The sequence below is a fragment of the Ranitomeya variabilis genome, chromosome 4 (assembly GCF_051348905.1).
Source record: "Ranitomeya variabilis isolate aRanVar5 chromosome 4, aRanVar5.hap1, whole genome shotgun sequence".
Classification (NCBI taxonomy): Eukaryota; Metazoa; Chordata; class Amphibia; order Anura; family Dendrobatidae; genus Ranitomeya; species Ranitomeya variabilis.
The window spans coordinates 23,064,607-23,087,327 of NC_135235.1; positions in this window are offsets into that span (position 1 = coordinate 23,064,607).

The following is a 22,721-nucleotide window of genomic DNA, read 5'->3' on the forward strand; positions in this document are numbered from 1 at the left end:
GCTGGTTTGAGCGAATCTATGTCTCTAGCCATTCAGATTGACCGGCGCCTGCGCGAGCGCAAAGTTGTGCACCATATGGCAGTTTCCTCTGAGCGGAGTCCTGAGCCTATGCAATGTGATAGGATTTTGACTAGAGCAGAACGGTAGGGATTCAGACGTCAGAATGGGCTGTGTTTTTACTGTGGTGATTCTGCTCATGTTATTTCTGATTGCCCTAAGCGTACTAAGAGGGTCGCTAGGTCTGTTACCATCAGTACTGTACAGCCTAAATTTCTCTTATCTGTGACCCTGATTTGCTCATTATCGTCCTTTTCTGTCATGGTATTTGTGGATTCAGGCGCTGCCCTGAACTTAATGGACTTGGAATTCGCCAGGCGTTGTGGTTTTTCCTTGCAGCCTTTGCAGAGCCCTATTCCTTTGAGGGGGATTGATGCTACACCGTTGGCCAAGAATAAACCTCAGTATTTGACTCAGCTGACCATGTGCATGGCTCCAGCACATCAGGAAGATTGCCGTTTTCTGGTGTTGCATAACTTGCATGATGTTGTTGTACTGGGTTTTCCATGGTTACAGGAACATAATCCGGTGCTGGATTGGAAATCTATGTCTGTGACTAGTTGGGGTTGTCAAGGGGTACATTGTGACGTTCCTTTGATGTCAATTTCCTCTTCCCCCTCTTCTGAAGTCCCTGAGTTTTTGTCGGATTTCCAGGATGTATTTGATGAGCCCAAGTCCAGTTCCCTTCCTCCACATAGGGACTGTGATTGTGCTATTAACTTGATTCCTGGCTGTAAGTTCCCTAAGGGCCGACTTTTCAATCTGTCTCTGCCAGAGCATGCCGCCATGCGGAGTTATGTCAAGGAGTCTTTGGAGAAGGGGCATATTCGGCCGTCTTCGTCACCATTGGGAGCGGGATTCTTTTTTTGTTGCCAAGAAGGATGGCTCCTTGAGACCCTGTATTGATTATCGCCTTCTTAATAAGATCACGGTCAAATTCCAATACCCTTTACCTTTGCTTTCTGATTTGTTTGCTCGGATTAAGGGGGCTAGTTGGTTTACTAAGATTGACCTTCGAGGGGCATATAATGTTGTTCGTATTAAACAGGGTGACGAATGGAAAACTGCATTTAATACGCCCGAAGGCCATTTTGAATACCTTGTGATGCCTTTTGGGCTTTCTAATGCTCCTTCTGTATTTCAGTCCTTCATGCATGATATTTTCCGCAATTAGCTTGATAAATTCATGATTGTGTATTTGGATGATATTTAGATTTTTTCCGATGATTGGGAGTCTCATGTGAAGCAGGTCAGGATGGTATTCCAGATCCTTCGTTATAATGCTTTATTTGTGAAGGGGTCTAAGTGCCTATTTGGAGTTCAGAAGGTCTCTTTTTTGGGTTTTATTTTTTCTCCCTCGTCTATAGAAATGGATCCTGTTAAGGTCCAAGCCATTCATGACTGGATTCAACCCACATCGGTGAAGAGCCTTCAGAAATTTTTGGGCTTTGCTAATTTTTATCGCCGTTTCATTGCCAACTTTTCCAGTGTGGTTAAGCCCCTGACCGATTTGACGAAGAAAGGCGCTGATGTGACGAATTGGTCCTCTGTGGCTGTTGAGGCCTTTCGGGAGCTTAAACGCCGATTTACTTCTGCCCCTGTGTTGCGTCAGCCGGATGTTTCTCTTCCTTTTCAGGTTGAGGTTGACGCTTCTGAGATTGGGGCAGGGGCCGTTTTGTCTCAGAGAAATTCTGATGGTTCTTTGATGAAACCGTGTGCTTTTTTTTCCAGAAAGTTTTCGCCTGCGGAGCGCAATTATGACGTTGGCAATCGGGAGTTGTTGGCTATGAAGTGGGCATTTGAGGAGTTGCGACATTGGCTTGAGGGAGCCAAGCACCGCGTTGTGGTCTTGACCGATCATAAGAATCTGATTTACCTCGAGTCGGCCAAGCGGCTGAACCCTAGACAGGCTCGATGGTCCCTGTTTTTCTCCCGTTTTGATTTTGTGGTCTCGTATCTTCCGGGATCTAAGAATGTTAAGGCTGATGCCCTCTCTAGGAGTTTTTTGCCTGATTCTCCTGGAGTCCTTGAGCCGGTTGGCATTCTTAAAGAAGGGGTGACTCTTTCTGCCATCTCCCCTGATTTGCGGCGGGTGCTTCAGGAATTTCAGGCTGATAAACCTGACCGCTGTCCAGTGGGGAAGCTGTTTGTTCCTGATAGATGGACTAGTAAGGTAATTTCTGAGGTTCATTGTTCAGTGTTGGCTGGTCATCTTGGGATTTTTGGTACCAGAGATTTGGTTGCTAGGTCCTTTTGGTGGCCTTCCTTGTCGCGGGATGTGCGTTCTTTTGTGCAGTCCTGTGGGACTTGTGCCCGGGCCAAGCCTTGCTGTTCCCGCGCTAGCGGGTTGCTTTTGCCTTTGCCGGTCCCTGAGAGGCCCTGGACTCATATTTCCATGGATTTTATTTCGGATCTTCCTGTTTCCCAGAAGATGTCTGTTATCTGGGTGGTTTGTGACCGGTTCTCTAAAATGGTCCATTTGGTACCTTTGCCTAAATTGCCTTCCTCCTCTGATTTGGTTCCATTGTTTTTTCAGCATGTGGTTAGTTTGCATGGCATTCCGGAGAATGTTGTGTCTGACAGAGGTTCCCAGTTTGTTTCTAGGTTTTGGCGGGCCTTTTGTGCTAGGATGGGCATTGATTTGTCTTTTTCTTCGGCGTTCCATCCTCAGACAAATGGCCAAACTGAGCGAACTAATCAGACCTTGGAAACCTATTTGAGATGCTTTGTGTCTGCTGATCAGGATGATTGGGTGGCTTTCTTGCCGTTGGCCGAGTTTGCCCTTAATAATCGGGCTAGTTCGGCTACTTTGGTTTCGCCTTTCTTTTGTAATTTTGGTTTTCATCCTCGTTTTTCTTCGGGGCAGGTTGAGCCTTCTGATTGTCCTGGTGTGGATTCTGTGGTGGACAGGTTACAGCAGATTTGGACTCATGTGGTAGACAATTTGACGTTATCTCAGGAAAAGGCTCAACGTTTTGCTAACCGCCGTCGGTGTGTTGGTCCCCGGCTTCGGGTGGGGGATTTTGTCTGGTTATCTTCTCGTCATGTTCCTATGAAGGTTTCTTCCCCTAAGTTCAAACCTCGGTTTATTGGTCCTTATAAGATTTCTGAGATTATCAATCCGGTATCTTTTCGTTTGGCCCTTCCAGCCTCTTTTGCCATCCATAATGTTTTCCATAGATCTTTGTTGCGGAGATATGTGGTGCCCGTTGTTCCCTCTGTTGATCCTCCTGCCCCGGTGTTGGTTGAAGGGGAGTTGGAATATGTGGTGGAGAAAATTTTGGATTCTCGTTTTTTCGAGGCGGAGGCTTCAGTATCTTGTCAAGTGGAAGGGTTATGGCCAGGAGGATAATTCTTGGGTTGCTGCCTCCGATGTCCATGCCGCCGATTTGGTTCGTGCCTTTCACTTGGCTCGTCCTGATCAGCCTGGGGGCTCTGGTGTGGGTTCGGTGACCCCTCCTCAAGGGGGGGGTACTGTTGTGAATTCCGCTCTTGGGCTCCCTCCGGTGGTTGTAAGTGGCACTTTTGTGAGTTCTGCTCTTGGGCTCCCTCCGGTGGATTTAAGTGGAACTGCTGCTCCTTGGATTTAGCAGTCAGCAGCTGCTTCCACTGATCGTCTATTCTGGCTCGGCTATTTATCCTGGCTCCATCCTTCAGCCAGTGCCAGTTGTCAATGGTTCCTGCTTGGATTCACATCTCTCTTGGATTTCCCTGATATTCTGACCAGTTCAGCAAAGATAAGTCCTTGCTTTGTTCTTTTGCTTTCCACTTGTTGTGGACTTAATCGTTCAGCACATTCTTTGTTTTTTCTAGTCCAGCTTGTCAGTATTGATTTATTCAGTTAAGCTGGAAGCTCTGGGAAGCAGATTTACCCTCCGCACCTTTAGTCAGGTGTGGAGATTTTTGTAAACTCTGTGGTGGATTTTTCTAGTTTTTAATACTGCCTGCACAGCATTCTGTACTGTTCTATCTATCTAGCTAGATTGGCCTCCTTTGCTTCATCCTAGTTTCATTCTGTGTATGTCATTTCCCTCTCCACTCACAGTCAATATTTGTGGGGGGGCTGTCTGTCCTTTGGGAATTTTCTCTGAGGCAAGATAGCTTTCCTGTTTCTATCTTTAGGGGTAGTTAGTCCTCCGGCTGTGATGAGGTGTCTAGGGAGTGACAGGAACATCCCACGGCTACTTCTAGTGTTGTGTTAAGCTCAGGAACTGCGGTCAGTACAGGTACCACCTTCTCCAGAGCACGTCCATGTTGCTCCTAAACCACCAGTTCATAACAGTCTCTATCACTATGTCGTCTTGCCTTTTGGGTTATGTGGGCCCCGGCCATGTTCCAGAGGCTAATAGACATAGTTTTAGAGCCCCATCAGAAGTATGCGTCGGCTTATTTGGATGATTTTATCATCTTCAGTACCGCCTGCATACCCCTTTGTCCCAGGTGCAAGCAGTAGTGGATTCGCTCTGAGTTGTGGACTTGACAGGGAACCCAAAAGAAGTGCATTAGGTCTTGAGGAAGACTGGTACGTGACTGGCTGTGGGCAAACGGCATGGGGGTGTGCGAGCAATCGCCACCAGACCGCTCCTGGCACTTTAACCCCTGAAATGCTGTGATCGAACACGATCACAGCATTCCGGAAGCCGGCTGAGGGGTCCCGATCATTGCCATGGTGACCTGATGTCGTTATGCCCAGTGCATGATGAGCAAGTTTATCTGTCAGTGCAGAGCTGACAGTTTCTATAGCATGTGGATGCTGCTGCATCCCCATGCTGTAGAAGCGATCAGCCTGCAAAAAATGATAGTCCCATAGTGGTACAAAGTAAAAAAGTTGAAAAAAAATGTAAATAATTGTAAAAAAATAAAATAAAATGTGTATGTATGTATGTATGTATGTATGTGTATATATATATATTGTAAAAAAAATCAAAACTAATAAAGTAAAAAGATATGTCTCTAAATAAATATTTGAATGAAAAAAACATAAACAATAAAAGTACAATATATTTGATATCAATGCGTCTGCAACGACCCTTCAGTGAACAAGACAAAAAAATGAAACAAAAAAAATCCTTAATCATAATACCGCCGAACAAAAAGTGGAATATAACGCGATCAAAAAGACGGATATAAATAAACATGGTCCCGTTGAAAATGTCATCTTGTCCCGCAAAAAAAAGCTGCCATACAGCTCCATCAGCGGAAAAATAAAAAAAGTTATAGCTCTCAGAATAAACATACCGTATATATTCGAGTATAAGCCGAGAATTTCAGCCCATTTATTTAGGCTGAAATTGCCCCTCTTGGCTTATACTCAGTCATACCCAGGGGTCGGCAGGGGAGGTGGAGTGGCAGCTGTCTAAACATACTCACCTGCTCCTGGCGCAGTCCCTGGTTGCCCGGCGCCGGCAGCTTTCCTGTATTGAGCGGTCACATGGTACCGCTCATTACAGTAACAAATATGGACACGACTCCACTCCCATAGGGGTGGAGCCGCATATTCATTACTGTAATGAGCGGTACCATGTGACCGCTCAATACAGGAAAGAAGCTGCCGTGCCGGGGAAGCTGCCGCGCCAGGAGCAGGTGAGTATAAGCAGTGCGCGATATTCACCTGCTCCCTGTTCCACCGTCGTCAGCCGTCGCTGCGTCTTCTGCATCCTCTGCACTGACGCTCATGTCAGAGGGCGCGGTGACGCAATTACTGTGCGCCGCCCTCTGCCTGAACAGTCAGTGCGGAGGACGGCGCTGGAATGCGGAGCAGGTGAATATAGCAAGTGCCGGGGGCCTGAGTGACGAGAGGTGAGTATGTGATTTTTTTTTTTTTTTATCGCAGCAACAGCATATGGGGCAAATGACTATGGAGCATCTTATGGGGCATAATCAGCATTTATGGAGCATTACATGGGGCAAATGACTGGAGCATCTTATGGGCCATAATCCGCATTTATGGAGCATTACATGGGGCAAATGACTATGGAGCATCTTATGGGGCCATAATCAGAATTTATGCAGCATTATATGGGTTGTATTTTGTATGGAGAATCTTATGGGGCCCATCATGAACTGTATGGAGCATTATGTGGGGCGTATTTTGTATGGAGCATCTTATGGGGCCCATCATGAACATCACATGACTCTGGGTCAAAATATGGAAAAATTATAGCTCTCAAAATGTGGTGATGCAAAAACTATTTTTTGCAATAAAAGCGTCTTTTAGTGTGACAGCAGCCAAACATAAAAACCCGATAAATGTTGAATCGCACCAACACGAAGAATAAAGTCACTTAATCACTTATTCCGCAAGAACAGCGTAAAAAATAAATAAAACCAATTCTTCACATGCTGTTGATTTTTTTTTTCATTCTGCCTCCCAAACATTGCACTATGGCTTGGTGCACATTTATCCTGTGCTCTGGGTTGAGCGCTTACATTGGGGTTTCCATGTAAATCTGTAAAATGCGTGAATCAGACTGAACACCTGGCAGCAGATTCCTTATAATGAGGCAGATGGAAGCACTGTGGCCGACGTGTGATGCGGCGGTGTTTGTCTTTAGGATCGCATAAAAGTGCTGTCAGCCACAGTTTTGTGAACTTCTGAAAAGGACACCGCTGAACAGAGGCCAGACAGAGCCCAGAGTAACTCTGCTGCCTCATTATAGTGAATAATGGGGGTTTCATCTGAATGACATCACTCGGAGATTTAGATGGAAACCCCAAAGTAAGTGCTCAGAGTAGAGCGCAGAATAAATATGATCCCAAATGTTTTTTTTTTGTGTATTGAGTTGAAGCTTTTATTGGGAACATTTTACATAACAAGTCCCTACTCAGATCTGTTATCTGCTAATGGAATTATAGGGGGCTTGCACGTTACTGTTAGCACAAAGGCTCTGGAAAAGTGAAATGGCTCCTGACCCGCCCCCCAAAAAATCAGCAAATTCTGCGCTCTCAATTCCAAATGTCCCCTCCCTTCTGAGCCCCACAGTGTATCTAAACCACATATTCCGTCCATATCTGGCATTTCTGAAGCGATGAGAGCCCACCTAACTTATGGGTGCAGGCCTCCAGAAGCACGGGCTGGGCATAACGTACTGGTCACTACAATGTTCTGGTCACTACAACGGCAGTTTGCAATTTTCACTCTGCAACATTCATTGCTGCCTGTTTCTGGAAAATATCCATGGAGTCAAAATTGTCTCTATACCTGTAGATACATTCCCCACGGGGTATAGCTTCCCAAATGGGTCACTTGAGGGGGGATTCTGCTTTTCTAGCACTTGGGGGCTCTTTATATGGAGTCCGCAAACTGTTTTAGGAAAATCTGCTCTCCAGGAGGCAAATAGCACTCAGTTCCTCCTGAGCCCATCCGTATGGCTAAGTAGCACTGTACAGCCACATATGGGGTATTGCCACATTCAGTAGAAATTGTGGGACAAATTTTGGTGCCATTTTTACCCACTTGTGTGAAAATGTAAAATCTAGGGATAAAACAAAATTTTGGTGGTAAAAATGTAGTTGTTTTTTCTTCGCTGCCCAATGGTATAAAATTCTGTGACACACCCGTGGTGTCAATATAATCACTGCACCCCTAGATGAATTCATTGAGAGGTGTAGTTCATAAAATGGGGTCACTTATGGGGGGTTCTGCTGTTCTGGCACCTCATGTGCTCTCCCAGTTGGTCATGGCACCTCACCTGCAAACCATAACAGTAAAATCTGGCGATCCTTGTCTTCTGAGCTTTGCACTGTGCCTAAAAAATATTTCCCGATTACATGTAGGGTATTGGTGCACTCAGGAAAAAATGGACCTCACTTAGTTGTAAAAAGAATTTCCTATTAGTCTTTAGAAAAATTAAAAACTTGGGGTTAAAACAACATTTTAGTGGTAGAAATGTAATTTATTCTTTCTTCACTGCTCAGTGGTATAAAACTCTGTGAGGCACATGTGGTGTCAATATGATCACTGCACCCCTAGATAAATTCATTGGGGAGTGTAGTTTGTAAAATGAGTTCACATATAGGGGGTCTCTGTTGTTCTGGCACTTCAGGGGCTCTGCCAATGTGACATGGCACCCTCAAACCATTCAGCAAACTCTGATCTCCAATATGGCACCTGTTCCCTTCTGAGCTTTGCACTGTGCCTCAAAAGTAGTTTTCCCCCACACATGGGGTATCGGTGTGCTTGGGAGAAATTGCATGACAAATTGTATAGTGCAATTTCTCCTGTTATCCTTATAAAAATGCTAAATTTGGAGCTAAAATAACATTTTTGTGAGGAAAATGTAATTTTATTATTTTCACGGCTCAACGTTATAAACTTCTGTGAAGCACCTGGGGGTTTAAGGTGCTCACCACACATCTAAATACATTCCTTGAGGGGTCTAGTTTTCAAAATGGGGTCAATTGTGGGGGATTTTCACTGTTTAGGCACATCAGGGGCTCTCCAAACGCAACAATGCTTCTGCCAATTGTTTCAGGAAATTTTTCAAAAAGTCAAATGGCGCTCCATCCCTTCCGAGCTCTGCCTTTCGTCCAAACAGTAGTTTACCCCCACATATGGGGTATCGGCATGCTCAGGAGAAATTACACAACAAATTTTGGAGTCAATTTTCTACTGTTACCTTTGTCAAAAAAACAAACTGGATCTGAAGTCAATTTTTGTGAAAAAAAAAATTATACGTTCATTTTTTTTTCCCCCACATTCCAAAAGTTCCTGTGAAGCACCTGAAGGGTTAATAAACTTCTTGAATGTGGTTTTGCGCACCTTGAGGGGTGCAGTTTTTAGAATGGGGTCACTTTTGGGTATTTTCTATCATATAGACCCCTCAAAATGACTTCAAATGTGATATGGTGTAAAAATGAGAAATCGCTGTTTAACTTTTAACACTTATAACTTCAGCACAATTTTAGAACCCACATTTATTTTTTTTTAGGATGTAAAGTAGACATGTGGGAAATGTTACTTATTAAATATTTTGCGTGACATATCTCTGTGACTTAAGGGCATAAAATTAAAAATTGGAAAATTGTGAGATTTTCAAAATTTTCGCCAAATTTCCGTTTCTTTTTTGTTCTCACAAATAAACGCAGGTAATATCAAATACGTTTTACTACTATCATGAAGTACAATATGTCACGAGAAAAAATTCTCAGAATCACCGGGATCCGTTGAAGTGTTCCAGAGCTATAACCTCATAAACGGACAGTGGTCAGAATTGTAAAAATTGGCCCGGTCATTAACGTGGAAACCACCCTCAGGGGTAAAGGGGTAAAGTTGAACTATCCTGGGTCACTGCGTCATTACCGCACTGTCATGAAAGTCGCTGCTTTACAATATATGATAGACTTAAAAAAGGAGCAAGTTAAAAGAAGAATTTGTTTGTGATTTGTGCCAATCATTTCAGAGAGAATAATCTTAAAGAAAGATTGCAACGCTCGGCCAGGCGGTCTCATAGCCATTAATCATCGTCACAGTTTTGTGTGCTAGGAATAAAAAAGTCTTCTGTACCAATTATGAATCAACTAGATGGTGGCCCGATTCTAACGCATCGGGTATTCTAGAATATGCATGTCCACATAGTATATTGGCCAGACACGTAGTATATTGCCCAGCCACGTAGTATATTGCCCAGCCACGTAGTATATTGCCTAGTGACGTAGTATACAGCATAGAGCCACGTAGTATATTGCCCAGCCATGTAGTATATTGCCCAGCCACGTAGTATATTGCCCAGCCACGTAGTATATTGCCCAGTGACGTAGTATACAGCATAGAGCCACGTAGTGTATTGCCCAGCCACGTAGTATATTGCCCAGTGACGTAGTATATTGCCCAGCCACGTAGTATATTGCACAGCGACGTAGTATATTGCCCAGCCACGTAGTATATTGCCCAGCCACGTAGTATATTGCCCAGCCACGTAGTATATTGCCCAGCCACGTAGTATATTGCCCAGCCACGTAGTATATTGCACAGCCACGTAGTATATTGCCCAGTGACGTAGTATATTGCCTAGCCACGTATGTCACAGGTTAAAAAATAAACATACTCCCCTTCCGATCCGAGGGCCCCTTGTAGTTCTAACATACTCACCATACTTGTAGTTCTGTCGCCTGTGCGAGGTACAGGCGGCAGCTTCCGGTCCCAGCCTGCTCGCGCAGGCGCGCAGGGCCTGTGATGACATCGCGGTCACATGACCGTGACGTCATGGCAGGTCCTTCTGCCAGACCATCCGTGCCAACGGAACGTGGCGGTTGCATCGCGAGGATCAGGAAAGGCGGCGTAGGTGAGTATATAATCATTTGTTATTTTTTTAATTATTTTTAACATTAGATGTTTTTACTATTGGCGCTGCATAGGCTGCGTCAATAGTAAAAAAACTTGGTCACACAGGGTTAATAGCAGCGGTAACGGAGTGCGTTACCCGCGGCATAACGCGGTCCGTTACCGCCGGCATTAACCCTGTGTGAGCGGAGGGGAGTATGCGTGCGCCGGGCAGTGAGTGCGGGGAGTAAGGAGCGGCCATTTTCTTCTGGACTGTGCGCGTCGCTGATTGGTCGCGGCAGCCATGACAGGCAGCTGGCGAGACCAATCAGCGAACGAATAACCGTTACAGACAGACAGAAGGGCAGACGGAAGTGACCCTTAGACAATTATATAGTAGATGACATTCTGATGAATGAATTTTCAGCGGCTTGATCTAGTATAAATTGTACACTGTGGTCACTGTAATTTGTTGATAAAAATAGACTTTATTATAGTTTTCAAGTTATTTTTTATCCATTTTTGTGTAATTGAACGTACAGTGCATTTATTGGCTATAGAAGTCTGTAATATGCTTTAGATTTGTAATGCACACTCTCTATTTGGCCACATGAGGGCGCAGCAGCACTTATCATTCCCTGGAAATGAACAGGTACATATCGGATTTCCACCGCTAGATGACACGTTTAGAGAGCGCCGATGTTTTCTGAGGACGATTACTAAAATTTCACTGGCATCTTGAGGATATTAAGCCAACTTAATTCTTTGCATTTTTTAAAGTCGTTTATCTGTTTTATGTGACTTGTGGTATTCACTGATGCTATTTGCCCCAAATTCATCTAAATGGAGCGCTCGGGTCAGGAATTTTGGACAAAATCAAAAATGCTTTGTAATTTTTTTTTTTGTAGTCAACATGTTTTGCGACTAGTGTGAAAAGTCTCACGTTCCGTTAAGACGTTGCAAAATATGTTCCATGGCATAAAATTTCTCCAATAGCGAACTAAAGCACATTTGTAAAAAAAAAAGTCGACTTTAAAAAAAAAAAAATGTCACGAATGATGAATCAGCCAAAGAAATCTGAAAAACCTAAACAACAAACACGTGAGCACATGTAATATAGCCATTTCTAAGGCTATGTTCCCACCATCAGCTTTTGGTGTATTTTGGATATTGCAGATTTTCTGCACCTATTTTGTCATTTAGGTTACTTGCGTTTTTTACCGCATTTTTTTAACGTGGATTTTTATCACATTTTTGGCGCTGTGATTTTCGCCTGGTTTCATACTTTAAATGAAGCTCTTTTGTTTTTGATTTTTCCTCGTATTTGGCTTTGACAAAACTCTTGATACAGTGATTTGTGGATTACGTGTGGTTTTTTTTTTTTCGTTTTTTGTCACGGATTTTCTGCATCTAATGCAAGTCAATGGGTAAAATCCGCACAAAAAACTGTTTACCGGCAAGGGAAATTGACAAGTTGCAGATTTGCACCGCAGTTCAGTTTACGCTGAGATTTCTATAGATCCAATATACTTTGCTGCAGCAAAAACATGCAGCGTCCAAAAAAATGCACTAAAAGCTCATAATGGGCGCACAGACTAAAAGTCACAAATAATACACATGGATAGTCAAAGCCTTGTGCATAATGCCGAACAAAATAATAATAAAAGAAAACAAAATCCAGTAAATGTATCCTAAAAAGAAAAGGCAAAATGAAATAATGAATAAGGTGCAAAATAAGTCACTTTTAGAACCATTTTTAGTAAACAAAATCGGCCCAACGACAACGATAAATTTTCCCCCATAATGTTAAAATAAAGATGTAAAGTAGGGGACCCGAACATGGTGTTCAGGCACGCTGAAGATACTCTACGTTCCCTCAACACTATTCCCCCCCATACCTGCTCTATTGATCTTGTCGCCTCCATCCCCCACCCTGAAGGTGACATGGCCAGCATTGTCTCCTCACACGTCCACCAGGGTGGCGTGATATCGGACCATCCGCAGACAATCAATCAGCTCCGCACAGGTCTCTTGACAAGTTGCTATTTTGCCTTGAGCCTGACTTTGAGCTGCGCATGTAAAGAGCTTAAGATGCTGTAAGGACACATTGTCATCGTTGAAAGGCGCGCTTCCAGTTCTTCCAGTGTTGACCTTTATCCTTCCTCACATTCCAGCACTTTACGCTCTCGAAATGATAGAGGTAAAAATTAAAAACTCAGCAGATAGGTAGAATTACATACATGCTGATAGGGAATTTAGATTGTGAGCCCCATTGGGGACAGTGATGATAATGTGTGTAAAGCGCTGAGGAATAAGATAGCGCTATATAAGCAAAGCATAATAAATACAAGGTTACTTTAGGCATTACCAATACAGTACCCATACAGCAGCATCAATAATTGAATGAATCCTAGAATATTAGAGTTGGAAGGGACCTCCGGGGCCATCGTGTCCAACCCCCTGCTCAATGCAGGAGTCACTAATCCATCTCAGACACATGTCTGTCCAGCCTCTGTGTGAAGACTTCCATTGAAGGAGAACTCGCCACCTCTCATGGCCGCCTGTTTCACTCATTCATCACCCTCACTCTCAAAAATGTATCTTCTCCCTTTTAGTTTCATTTCAATGCTTCTCGTGTTTCCATGTGCAAATGAGAATAATGATCCCTCTACACTGTGACAGCCCCTCAGATATTTGTAGACAGCTATTAAGTCTTCTCTCAGTCTTCTTTTTTTCAAGCTAAACATTCCCAGATCCTTTAACCGTTCTTCGTAGGACATACTTTGCAGTCCACTCACCATCCTGGTCGCTCTTCTCTGAACTTGCTCCAGTTTTTTATTGTCTTTTTTTAAAATGTGGTACCCGGAACTGGACACAGTATTCCAGATAAGACCTGAACTAGGAGGAGTAGAGGGGGATAATTACTTCACGTGATCTAGACTCTATGCTTCTCTTAATACATCCTAGAACTATGTTTGCCTTTTTTGCTGCTGCATCACACTGTTGACTACTGTGCAGTCTGTGATCTATTAGTATACTCATGTCTTTTTCACACGTGCTGTTGCTTTGTTCTATTCCTCCCATTCTGTAAGATGTAATTTTAATTTTTCTTGCCCAGATGTAGAATCTTTCATTTCTCCCTGTTAAATACCATTTTGTTAATTGCTACTTATTGCTCAAGCTTATCTAGATATTTCTGAATTCGTTCTGTCTTCTCAAGTGTTAGCTTTCCCACCTAGCTTTGCTTCGTATGCAAATTTGATTAGTTCCCTTGTCTAGATCATTCATAAAAATGTTGAATAACACTGGGGCCAGGACAGAGCCTTATGGAACCCCACTTGAAACTCTCTTCTAACTGGATGTGGAACCATTTATCACCACCCTTTCAGTACAATCACTGAGCCAGTTATGAATTCACCTAACTGTTGCCTTGTCACTCCCATACTTGGTCATTTTTTTAAATAAGGATAGTATGAGATACTTGATCAAATGCTTTGCTAAAGTAGAGATATACTATATCTACCGCATTTCCGATCCACCCAGTCAGTGATTCCATCATAGAAGGAAATTAGATTAGTCTGGCATGACTTGTTTCCTACAAACTCATGCTGGCTCTGGTTAATTACTGTATTCTTATCCAAGTACTTACATATAATAATTTGCTCAAAGATCTTTCTCGGTATAGAAGTAAGGCTCACTGGCCTGGAATTTAATGGCTTCATCTTCTTTCATTTTTTGAAGATAGGGACAACATTTGCCCTTCTCAAATCTTCAAGGACTTCTCCGGTTCTCCAGGATTTTTCAAAGATTCTGACTAGTGGGTCTGCATTTTCCTCTGCTATCTCTTTCAGTACCCTAGGATGTAATTAACCTGGACCAGGAGATTTAAATTTATTTAAATTAGCTAAGTGTTCCCTCACTATCTCTGTGTTCATAGACCATGTGGATTCTTTTATTCCTTCAATGGCAGGGTGAAAAGCAGTTGATGTTACAATTGCATCTTTTCATCCTGTAAAAATTCTATAGCATCTTTTGACTTTTCTTCTGCTTTTGACATACCCTTAAAATCCTTTTTTACTGCTATTTGGTCTCCCATGCAAGCTTACTTCATTACTGGCTTTAGCTCTTCTAACACTTGCCCTGCATTCCCTGCAAACATCATTATATTCTTCTTTAGATATGCCCCCCTTTCCATCTAATATACATTTCTTTTTTCCTTTTCAATAAGTGATTTAAGTTCTGTGTTCATCCACCCTGGTCTCTTTAAATGCTTCTAATTCTTCCTTCTTTTCAGGATTGTTACTGAAAACCTCCCATCCTTCATGGACATTTCTGTCCTTTTAGAACATCTCGCAATTGGACCTTTCCTATCTGCTTTCATTAAAATCTGCATTTCTGAAGTTCAACTTTAAAGTCTGAGTCTTTGCTGGTCTTCCTCCTCTTGTAATCCAAAATTTGAGGATAGCATGATCGCTGCCACCTAAATTCCGGGCAACCTTTACTTCCTCAACCATTTCCTCCCTGCTGTTAAGAATTATGTTCAATATTCCAGATCCTCTTGTTCGCGCTTCTACTTTTTGAAAGATAGAGATGTCAGCAAGAGAAGATAAGAATTTTCTGGACCCATTCCCAACAAATATCTGGATAGTTTAAATCTCTCTTAATCACTATGTCATACTTTCTTTTTAGAACTGGGACATCTGATGTAAAAAGATTTCATCTATATCTTCAGTCTGTCCAGTTGGCCTATAGAAAACACCTACAATAGTGTCCTTTCAGTTCTTCTCTACTTGCATTCTTACCCAGTTTCTTCAGAGCTACCATTCTCTGAAGCTTAGATCTCTGTGGAGATAAGTTTTACTAACATACAATGCAAAACCTCCTCCCCTCTTGGTAATCCTGTTTCTAATAAGTTGTAGCCCTCAAGGTTTGTACTCCAATCATGTGTATCATTCCACCAAGTTTCCATGATGCCTATGACCTCATATCTCTCTTCCAGCATAGCCGCTCCAATTATCCATGTTAGTTTCTCATGGTTTGTGCATTTGTAGAGACCCATTTTAGTTTGTAGTCAGTTTCTCTTGCTCCTCATTCAGAATTGGTTGTTTTTGTTCTTTATTTCCACTTCTAATAGCATTGTTTTCAAAAGAAGTCATTAGCTGCATATTTTTTCCTGGCCGTATAGTTCCCATCCCATATTGCTCTAGTTTAAATCTCTCCTGATGAGTGTATCAAGGCATCTACCAAATATGTGTTTTCCTATTTTCGCAAGATGCTACCCATCTCCAGCAAGGAGTCCATCATACTGGTAACTCACTCCATGGTCAAGAAACCCAAAAGGTTGTTCATGACACTATTGACCTAACCAGTTGTTCACCTGTAGAATCCTGTTCAATCTCCTTGGTCCATGTTCATCCACTGGGAGGGTGGATGAGAAGACAACCTGTGCTCCCAGTTCCTTCACTTTCTGGCCTAAGTCTTCAAGGTCTCTGCATATAGTCTCCAGGTCCTTTTATTATTGTATTAGTGGGTGTGGGTAGTCGTCTGTAGCACTGAATAGTCTTGATACCCTATCACACACATCTTTGATTTGGGCACCTCGTGATGTAATACCTATAACATTCTATGCATTTTACACATTTCACATCATACAATAAAACGCACTAAAACCCAAGTCAATATTCACACTACAATTGTTTTCAGGGACCGGAATAGGCAGTCCCTGTCACACCCTTACTGAATGACACTGCATGCACGCATGGCTGGGTTCAGGCAGTGCTCACTCTAGGAATCGAGTGCTGTCAATCTGGAGTGGGCAAAGCCTCCAACATGCCAAATAAGAGGGCATAGTAATGCTCGGAGCGCTTAGCTATGCCCAGGGTACACCGAAGCCCTCTCATTTGCATTTATATTAAAAGTTTTCTCAGGCACTGTACTACTGGCAGGAGCAGCTCTGGTATGATTTTATAGAGGCTTAGTCCTCTATAAAACTGACTTCACTTTTTATTTGACAACCCTAGAAAAGCTACAATTCAGATTTCAACCATTGGGTGGCCAAATATAGTATAATATTGTGGCAGCGGGTCATAAAATTATCTTTCAGAGGGGCTGCAATACACACTTGCACTACTAGATGGCGCTTTAGCACATGGTATAAATGGGATGTTTAATGATATCAGGGCAACAGAATGAGGAACAATACGGAATTTATGGGATTTTTTTTACAAATGCCAACTAGTGAATCGGGGAATTCCCATTCTAACATCACTTGTAAATCAGTGCCCTACTTTCTGCAGAGGAGCCTCCCTTAAAGTACAACTAGAAATCAATAATAACCTGGCCAGCTGATAACTTTCATTGATCCACAGAGGATCCACTTTGGCACCTGACTTCATACATACTACACCCCACTATCCTAAGGATGGTAAGTTTTCACTATTTATTTCCTGCAGGGTATTTGCTCATTTTGATTTTATCTTGGGTTTTATCTGTTTAGTGGCCAGTGTGAACATGCATCTACACATTCCATGTATACCAACTTATATCCCAGTTTATTTCTTTAGGTTTTTGTTTCAGGATTTTGTGCTATGTGCAAACAAGGGCCTGTCCTCCCTTTTATTTTAGCTGAGCATTACGTTTATATAGCTCCTCACGGCTGGGTGTCCACTAGTTAGGGCCTCTGTCCCTCTAAGCCCTTAGTCACATTTACGTCATTAGACACATGGTAATGTTTTAATACTAGAGGTTAGGACCATTCCGAATAGGGTTACCTTGATGTGGTAGAATGGCTTTTACATTTTTTGTCAAAATTATGTTAACCAAGTACCCTCTATTATTTTTATGCACTATTGCTATTTATTTGCTGCAGGATATTTGCTCATTTTTACCATAGCAACCAGAGCTCCGTTTCCATTTTACCAGAACAGTCAAAGCTCAGGTTCTATTTTCCAGAACAGTCAGTCGGAGCTCAGCTTCCATTTTACTAGAATAATCCGTCAGCGCTCAGCTTCCATTTTACCAGAACAATCCATCAGAGCGCAGCTTCCATTTTACCAGAACAATCCATCAGAGCTCAGCTTCCATTTTACCAGAACAATCCATCAGAGCTCAGCTTCCATTTTACCAGAACAATCCATCAGAGCTCAGCTTCCATTTTACCAGAACAATCCATCAGAGCTCAGCTTCCATTTTACCAGAACAATCCATCAGAGCTCAGCTTCCATTTTACCAGAACAATCCATCAGAGCTCAGCTTCCATTTTACCAGAACAATCCATCAGAGCTCAGCTTCCATTTTACCAGAACAATCCATCAGAGCTCAGCTTCCATTTTACCAGAACAATCCATCAGAGCTCAGCTTCCATTTTACCAGAACAATCCATCAGAGCGCAGCTTCCATTTTACCAGAATAATCCATCAGAGCTCAGCTTCCATTTTACCAGAACAATCCATCAGAGCTCAGCTTCCATTTTACCAGAACAATCCATCAGAGCTCAGCTTCCATTTTACCAGAACAATCCATCAGAGCGCAGCTTCCATTTTACCAGAACAATCCATCAGAGCTCAGCTTCCATTTTACCAGAACAATCCATCAGAGAGCAGCTTCCCTTTTACCAGAACAATCCATCAGAGCGCAGCTTCCCTTTTACCAGAACAATCCATCAGAGCGCAGCTTCCATTTTACCAGAACAATCCATCAGAGCGCAGCTTCCATTTTACCAGAACAATCCATCAGAGCTCAGCTTCCATTTTACCAGAACAATCCATCAGAGCTCAGCTTCCATTTTACCAGAACAATCCATCAGAGCGCAGCTTCCATTTTACCAGAACAATCCATCAGAGCGCAGCTTCCATTTTACCAGAACAATCCATCAGAGCTCAGCTTCCATTTTACCAGAACAATCCATCAGAGCTCAGCTTCCATTTTACCAGAACAATCCATCAGAGCTCAGCTTCCATTTTACCAGAACAATCCATCAGAGCTCAGCTTCCATTTTACCAGAACAATCCATCAGAGCTCAGCTTCCATTTTACCAGAACAATCCATCAGAGCTCAGCTTCCATTTTATCAGAACAATCCATCAGAGCTCAGCTTCCATTTTACCAGAACAATCCATCAGAGCTCAGCTTCCATTTTACCAGAACAATCCATCAGAGCTCAGCTTCCATTTTATCAGAACAATCCATCAGAGCTCAGCTTCCATTTTACCAGAACAATCCATCAGAGCTCAGCTTCCATTTTACCAGAACAATCCATCAGAGCTCAGCTTCCATTTTACCAGAACAATCCATCAGAGCGCAGCTTCCATTTTACCAGAACAATCCATCAGAGCTCAAGTTCTATGTTATTTCAGCAACCAGAGCTCGGCTTTTATTTTATTAGGGTAACCAATCAGAGCACAGCTTTCCTTTTACCTCAGCAATGTAAAAAAATTACAGCAGCGGTCGTCTCCTTCCTGTCAGTCGGTCGTTCTCTGTGGAAGGCGGTCATGTTATGGGTACAATATCAGAGATTGTGACTTTGGAGGTGATGAACACAGAGACAGTCACAGAAACACACGACTATTCTGCTGCGTAATTTCCAGACTTTCCCATTCCAGCAATAAGAAAGTGATGTAACACAGGATCCGTGGTCCCAATTCTTTAAGACGTGTTCTGAGTGGCCACCTTAATAAAGGGAGTGCAGGAGTTAGATGTACCTAACCCATTAGGAGGCATGCCCTGCCCAAGAAATGCTACTCCAGTCAGGGGCTGGCAGACATTTTTGGCATAAATGATGCCACCTCTGTAGTGTAAATTGTGATAAAGTTACCAAGCAGGCTTCAGTCTATCCTGTCCCAGCTTCATCCACCGATCAGGTCTGATGTAAAAAATGTAAATGTCACAACATTTTTGTACAACTTTTGAGCTGCACAAAAATACAGCATCATTTCAAGGCATTTTACGTCAGAATTCTGACAAAAACACCATGATGAATCTGGACTAGAGATGAGCGAACCCAAACTTAAAAGTTCTGGGTTCTTACCGGACAGTTGGTATCCTATGCCAAATGCTGAACACGGACTTCTCCCGGAAAAAGAGAATGAGGGAGGGGAAGAGAGAAAGAGAATATTTTCCAGCTCAAATATTCAGGGTCCCATTGTGTTCAATAGGGTTGAGGTTTAACTTTGGGTACCTCTTCCTGCTCCTCCTCCTCCCCCCATCAAAGTTTTTATCCACTAAAATATATTACAATCATCATATTGTACAGCATTGTGCACTTACAATTGCTCCTTTTCATCTTTCTACCCTGCTATTTCTTCTCTTTTCTCTACGTAAGAGGAAGTCTCTTGTCCCTGACGAAATCATTCCCTTCTTCTACTCCTGACACAGCTGTTCTCCCCTCCCACAGGGACTTTTGCAGTGACTGATGAGTCAGACAGGAAAGCCTGACCTCATGTTTCTATATAGAGCTTAGAAGGATTCCGCTCGTCAGTTATTAATCAAGAGATGTCATAGATCTAACGGAAAAGAGAAGAATTATCTGGGTAGAAAGTCAAAATGAGCAATTGTTAGTACGCAGTCCTATATAATATGGTGACTGCAATATATTAAGAGGATACAATTTTTGATGGGATGAGGAAGAGGAGGACTTCTTTAATATCACATGCATGTCCCCATGCAAAATCTATGAGGCATAATTAGAGTACTGGCCTCCAATAAGGGAAATGGCCCATTTGGGCTCCTTAAGGCTCCAGCTGTCCCCTTCTCCTTACACCGCCATGTGCAGTCAGTGTCTCTCTTTTGCATGAAATCAACTCTGACGTGTTACTTCTCCACGTGATGTAAGGGGTAGCGTTTCTCCTTGTGGAGAGTGACAAGCCAGGCGTAGCATGTCAGAGGGAGGAGACACTGTGTCTGCAAATTGAGATTTTGGTTTGACTTTTATCCCAAGTCATGTGCCAAGACTCGTTAAAGGGTCGATATTGACTTTTAGGATTGGTGCTTCCAATAGGTGGCGCTAGAGTTCATGTCCTCTTCCTCTCTGAAGAGGAAATTTGCATATTTTTCTCCACGTGATACATGCTAAATATATTAATCAGAGTGACGCATAAGTGAATTATTGTCTCAGACTTAAAAGTTCATTAGTAGGGAGGCGATCCTGTGGTCATGGGTGAAAAATGGGTGGAGGGTGTCATTACATTGATAGGCAGCACCTTATTTTATGCTGGAATTACCAACTGATGAAGAAAATCTCTAGAATTTCTTCCAAATTGTTGCTTAATTCCCTGTACATGTACACTTTACAGATCATAGCATATAATGACAAAAATAAGTTAAAAATAGAACTTAGTGTATACAGGGTGATGGCAGAGATCGGACAGAAAACAAGGAGCCCCACAGCTACAAACAGGTAACACTCAGAGCAAACATGATAGACAGACTTTTAAAAAGGGACAAATGTAAGTAAGGTGTAACTGAATATTCTGAATACTAGTAAGCTGGTAAGTCTCGAGGAGTCCAAACGAAACAGCACGCCTAACAGTGAGAGTTGTAAGAAAATCCTAAATAAAACATGTGCAGAGCATAGTTTTAGCTGGAGCTGTGCTGCCACCACCCCAACGCGCGTTTTGGCTGCAGTGCCTTCTTCTGTTGGAGTGGCATCACAGAGATGTGGTTTCTATAAATCGTTTTCAAAAACCAATAAATGGAGTTGTGACAAATCTACTTACTGGTACTTTCATTAGTATGTAATATTGTTACATGTCACAAAATCTGTTGTAACTGAGTCATGACACCCACATGTCACAATAGCAGCAATAATCATGAATACATATAATATAGTGGGTATCTAGCTGAATAATTCTACCTCACAACAGCACATTGCTGGCTCTAGGCAGCAGACAACATAATGTGCCCCATCCTCATATATGTGTCCACCATCTGGGTATAATGTGCCCCATCCTGGTACAATGTGCCCTGTCCTTGTATATATGTGCTTCATCCTGGTAAAATGTGCTTCATCCTTGTATATATGTCTCCCATCTGGGTGTAATGTGCCCCATCCTCATATATAAATGTCCCCCATCCTGGTATAATGTGCCCTATCCTCATATATATGTGCCCCATCCTGGTATAATGTGCCCCATCCTCATATATATGTGCCCTATTCTCATATATATGTGCCCCATCCTGGTATAATGTGCCCTATCCTCATATATATGTGCCCCATCCTGGTATAATGTGCCCCATCCTCATATATATGTGCCCTATTCTCATATATATGTGCCCCATCCTCGTATAATGTGCCCTATCCTCATATATATGTGCCCCATCCTGGTATAATGTACCCTATCCTCATATATATGTGCCCCATCCTGGTATAATGTGCCCTATCCTCATATATATGTGCCCCATCCTGGTATAATGTGCCCTATCCTCGTATATATGTGCCCTATTCTCATATATATGTGCCCCATCCTCGTATAATGTGCCCTATCATATATATGTGCCCCATCCTGGTATAATGTGCCCAATCCTCATATATATATATGTGACCCATCCTGGTATAATGTGCCTCATCCTCATATATATATATATATATATATATATATATATATATATATATATATATATATATAATGTCCCTCATCCTGGTATAATGTGTCCCATCCTTTATATAAATGTCCCCCATCCTGGTATAATGTGCCCCATTCTTATATATAAATGTCCCCCATCCTGGTATAATGTGTCCCATCCTCATATATACATGTGCCCCATCCTCATATATATATATGTCCCCCATCCTGGTATAATGTGCCCCATCCTCGTATATATGTGCCCCATCCTGGTATAATATGCCCCATCCTCATATATATGTTCACCATATGGGAATAATGTGGCCCATCCTTATATATATGTCCCCCAAACTGGTATAATGTGCACTGTTTCATAATATATTAACAACAAAAAATTCTTCTCACCTTCCCCCACGCTCTCACGCCGCTCAGGGTCCTTTTCTACAGGCGGCACTGGACCCGGCAGCTGACTTTGGTGTCCCCACCACAGAGCATATATTTATGTATGGAGGTAGCTGCTCCTGGTATGCACCTATTCACACTAGTTAGGATGTGCAAGTCTTTTTTCTGTCATCCCACCACAGAGCATGACATCACTGCCATGTGCCCCCAGTCACAGGCACGCAGACGTCAGCTGTCGGTGTCTGGTTATTACAGCCCAGGGAGCCGACATGTTCTCTGCGCCGCAATACATTTCAACTGAATGTGCGTCCTCGGATGCACATCCAGCTGAAGTAGTCCCTGGTGGTGGCAGGCCCCCTCCACCTCAACTGCGGCATCGGCTGCTAATAGGCGATCTGTCCAACCGTGAATCTGTATATCACATAGCGCAGCATAAAATAACTT